Source organism: Numenius arquata, chromosome 6 (assembly GCF_964106895.1).
Source record: "Numenius arquata chromosome 6, bNumArq3.hap1.1, whole genome shotgun sequence".
Lineage (NCBI taxonomy): Eukaryota > Metazoa > Chordata > Aves > Charadriiformes > Scolopacidae > Numenius > Numenius arquata.
In genome coordinates this window covers 33,339,537-33,344,813 of record NC_133581.1, presented here as the reverse complement: position 1 = coordinate 33,344,813, position 5,277 = coordinate 33,339,537, and positions in this window count along the sequence as shown.

Here is a 5,277-nt window from a genome sequence, read left to right as displayed (position 1 = left end):
AACGTTTGTAGCACTTTTTAATTATTATTATTTTGTATTTTCCATCTGCATGCTGGGAATCAAATGTTCATGCTACGTTTATGCACTACAAATTAGATTTTACTCTCCAAATGGCGTTGGATGGCAGTGCCAAGCCAGAGGACGTAATTTGCATGGAAATGGTGCTGGCCAGAACCTTCAGCAGGCGGGAAGTTTTGAACTGATTTCTTGTTGCTGGAACACGTGAGACACCGTTGCCTGTGCGGCTGACAAGCCAGGAGGTGCTGAAATTCTCTTCTCCAGTTTAGAGAAGAGCGGAGTAATTCTGATCATTAACTATTTTTGGTGTGTTCTGAATTTTTTTTTTTTTTTTTTTTTTTTTTTTAATAGTTGGACAGGTGACTTGCACTGACAGTCAGGTTACAGCTCACTGTAGTACCGTGAACCACAGAGTTGGTAACCAAAGTGTACATACAACTATTTATATGATTTTTTTTTTTTTTTTTTTATTCTGGCCATTTTATATCTGACTGAATTCAGTTTCAGCATTTGTTAAAATACATGACTTTAGCTGATCTTCCTTAGTGGTAGTAAGTTATCAGCTCTGCTTTAACAAATTAATTTGTATAGGATGATTTTTTTACCAAAGTACTTGTTTCGGGAGCAGAGAATTTATATAAAACTCCACATTCTGACACATTAAACACCTGTGTGACCTACTGGTGAAAGCAGACATGTAATTAGGGGAGAGAAGGAATTTAAGTCCAAATGGATTAATTTTATTTCCTTCTTCCAATATCCATGTATTTTTTATATCTAAAAATATATGTGGATTTTTTTGCAACCTACGTCCACATCACTAACCAGTCTTCCACAAATACAGCGAGAACCTGATGACAGGGAGCCAGAATCCAGCTGCCTGCAAGAATTAATTTATTTATTTTTTTTTTTTAGCCATACCAGAGGTCAGAACAGAATTTTGGAATTGGTTTGCAGTATTACAGGTCCTTGAAGAGGGCTCTGGGTCATCTCTCGCTTGTTTATCCTGTTCGTTACCACTTGCCTTAGCGTGTAAATGTGTTTTCTCTGTAGATGGGTAGTTACAGGGTGGTCGCTGCTGGCGTGTGCCAAGCAGGGGGTGGGGAATTTGTCTTTTTCAACCTGTAGAATCGATTTAAATCAGATCTGCTCTGTACTAGTACTACTCTGTACTACTCGGAACACCCAGCCTTGTATATTTTGGAGCATGTTTATTACTTGGCTGTTAGCCATTAGCCATTTCTTTGATCGGTGACCGTAAATGGTTTTAAAAAAAATAGGCAAACCGTGGAGTGGAATTCAGAAGAGGAAAGGAAACACCTGTCAAGCCCTGTGGTACAACACCTTCATGTACAGGATGGCATTCACACACAACATGGATGTAAGCAGCTTTTAGAAGGTGATTGTTTGGTGTGCAGGAGCATAAATAAGAAAGTGCCAATAACCTAAAATCACCTCTCTTGGCCATGAATTGTGCCTGCAAAGAGAGAGTGATGGAAGCTGATCTGGAAGGGGCTTTTAGAGAGCACCTACATCAGCTCCCTCTCCAAAGGAACTACTCCTGGCAAATGCTTAATCTGATTTAAAACTTTCAATACCAGGAGTATCATGAACTTGTGAACTAGTTCACTCCAGGTCTTTGCTGTTCTTACAGCAGTTGCAAAGTTTGGATTTTTCCCGGAATCTAATTAAACCTCCCTGCTTCATTGTAAGCCTTTAACTACCCGTTTTCTGTATGGTCACAGAAAATTTACTTACCTTTTTTTGCAGCAGCAGTCTTTTATTTGAAGGTGGTTATAATTTCTGCCCTCATTCTTTGTCTTCTGTAAATTGAATAAACCAGTTGAGAAAAGCTGAAGAGAGCTGTGAGGATTTTCTCTCCCTTTCCCCTGGTTCTCTCCATCAGCCATCAAGCCTTCTCGAAAAGCATTGCTGGTATCCCAGCAGAGATCCCGACTGGAACCAGAGGGAGGAACAGAATTAGTGATGCACAGGATTCCTCTTTGCACACAGGAACGTGGAGCTCTCGTGCTGTAACATCCTGTCCCTGCTCTCGCAGGCCACGTCTCCTACAGCCCCTTATTTGTTGTTAATACACTGAACCAGTTTACAGGTTCCAAGATGTTCTGCAACAGTATGACCTCCATTCATGTTACAATTTTCTGTAACCCGCTTTAGATTCTCTTTTTTTTTTTTTTTTTGGCAGACCCATAAGTTGCAGCGTCTTGTTCTGCATCACAGCTTTGTGCAGCTGAGTGCCCCGGGAGTGGTGTTTTGTCTGTGCACCCTTGAGCTGTGTCCTGGTTGTTTTGGAGCAATTCTTCGATCTATCAGGAATTTAGAGCACCTTCAACCCCGATCTTGTCTGCAGACCCCTAAACGTATAATATCTGCTGTTAGTGAGCTTACCCATGGGATGCAAGTACTGGGCTGAATATCTAGGACTGAGCTTATAAGACAACCCCCATTCTCCTGTGTAACAGCTGAGACCTGCTCTGTGGTTGTAACCAGTTGTGTGCATCAGCGTTACCTAATTGTTACCAACACCTACTTGCTTTACAGAGTGCGACGTTTATCACACAAAGGTAAGTGTAAGACACCTTAATTGTGGCTTTGGAGAACCTTTATTTAACAAGATCAGTCTTAAAGAGTTTTTAAATCCTTACTAGAGGATTTTCACCCCGTTTTTTTTGAGCCTTTACAAAAAAACTCCTTGGTCCCACTCATACCATAAAGCCAACAGGAACCAGTTTAAAGTAATGAAGTGTCAGGGAAGTGAGGTTTTCAAGCGGCAAATCACAGAATCACATGGGGTTGGAAGGGACCTCTGGAGATCATCTAGGCCAACCCCCTGCCAGAGCAGGTCCACCCAGAGCAGGTTGCACAGGAACGTGTCCAGGCGGGTTTGAATGTCTCCAGAGAAGGAGACTCCACCACCTCTCTGGGCAGCCTCTTCCAGGGCTCTGCCACCCTCAGAGGAAAGAAGTTCCTCCTCATGTTTAGGTGGAACTTCCTAGATTCAAGTTTGTGCCCATTTCCTCTTGTCCTGTCACTGGGCACCACTGAAAAAAGACCGGCCCCATCCTCTTGACACCCACCCTTTAAGTATTTATAGGCGTTGATCAGATCCCCCCTCAGTCTTCTCTTCTCCAGACTAAAATGACCCAAGTCCCTCAGCCTCTCCTCATAAGAGAGATGCTCCAGGCCCCTCATCGTCTTTGTAGCCCTCTGCTGTACCCTCTCCAGCAGTTCCCTGTCCTTCTTGAACTGGGGAGCCCAGAACTGGACCCAGTGCTCCAGATGGGGCCTCACCAGGGCAGAGTAGAAGGGGAGGATGACCTCCCTCCACCTGCTGGCCCCATTCTTTTTAATGCACCCCAGCATGCCATTGGCCTTCTTGGCCACAAAGGCACATTGCTGGCTCATGGTCATCCTGTTTTCCACCAGGACTCCCAGGTCTTTCTCCTCAGAGCTGCTCTCCAGCAGGTCAGCCCCCAACCTGTCCTGGTGCAGGGGGTTATTTCTCCCCAGGTGTAGGACCCTACACTTGCCTTTGTTGAAGTTCATCAGGTTCCTCTCTGCCCAACTCTCCAATGCTTTGTCTTTTTTGGAAAGTTTTTACTTCCTGCATTTTCCTTGAACATCAGCTTCCTCCCTGAAAGAGGCAATGTCCTCACCCCCTTCCATCACTGCTGTCGCTCTTTCGTGCGGTTCTTTCTCGTGCTGGTGGTGGCAATAGCACAGTCTGTGAAGGTGGGGCTGTGTTTACTTGTCTAGCAGTGACCTCCGAGCACAAAGCCTTAGGCTGGTTTTGTAGTGGAAAAGGAGATAAACCTGTATGTGAACTGGAGAGCACAGTGCCTGCTGCGTATTGTACTGCCACACCTTCTGTGCCTTAGGGGATGGAAGCTGAAGCAACCTGTGACCATCACCTGCATGTGTGTTGTATTCAGAGTTCCTGCAGTCTGTCATGCAGACACTGCTGCCCCTTTAGCACATTTCACAAACCACAATCCAAGAACTGGAGCGTTAGCAAGTCAAAGGAACCTTCCATTCTTCCAGAACAGCGTGAGACACGACAGTCATCATCCTTTGTTCAGTTTTGGTTTTTTTTTCCCAGACAGTAGTTTCCATCTCTGTTAAATGTCATGTTAAAAACATCACTCTTGACTCTTTGCTATGGTTGGAAATGTTCAATAATTTATAAATTTATTATCACTCAGTGATATAAGTAAGAATTTTTCTTACCTGGATAGTATGTGGCCTGAGACACAGCCCAACGTTATTGAGGCCTTTGTCAACAGGAAGAAGGTCACCAATCTTTTAAGTACAGAGGAGTAACCACTACAGAGGTACTTTTAGCTAATGGGTAAATCGGGAGTCAGTGGGATGGTAAGCATTTTAAGATCAGTCCTTGGTTCCTCAGGGCTGTTCCTGTCCAACACCAACACCAGCATTGCTGAGATTGGCCTCTGCTCTGTAGCGCAGGGCCTGTGTCTGACCGAGCTGGGAACTCGGCATCTATTTCATGCTTAAATTGCCTGTCCTGCGACAGCTGCCCTGGGTCAGCTCCGACACAAGCACTGGTGTTCTGTCTGTAAGCAATCTGCTGCAAAGTGGATTTCTCATTAATACCACGGCCCCTCTCACAGCTACAGGCTGTTCTGCCACAGGAACTTTCCCTGCTCCTCTCTCCATGATGCTCTATAGATTTAGCACCTGCCGGGCTCAGCGCAAGGCTGAGTGCTGCCATCCACATGGGTTACAGCTACACCATCACCCTCTCCCTTCCCTGCTGCTTTGGTACGCGCTGCCTCTCTCAGACTTTACAAAACAACCAGAAGACTGCGGACTCTTCCGTGGTGCGGAAAAGAGACCTAAGTACTTCTAAATGTTGTGCCAGAAGTTAAGGGATTTAGTTCTAAATACACATGATGATACACATTTTGCTCTCAGACCACCTCTCCAGCAAAGATGAAATATAATCTCCTTTTCCCAAAGGAATGCTTCAAACACAGACTATACATCCTTACCTTTTACATCACAAGCTTCTACTTGTGGTCTTTTTGCTGAAGGTCCATTAGCAATGAAAGAGTGAGGGAAACAGGATCCTCTGGGTATATGATTTTTAGCCTGCTTACTAAGTGTTTCCCAATGTCATAGCAGCAGAAAAACAAAATAATGCTGCCTGGCCTCTTCTGTCTCAATTCTTGGAAGCTTAACAATTCCGCCTATGGGAGTCTGACATGAAACAGGGTT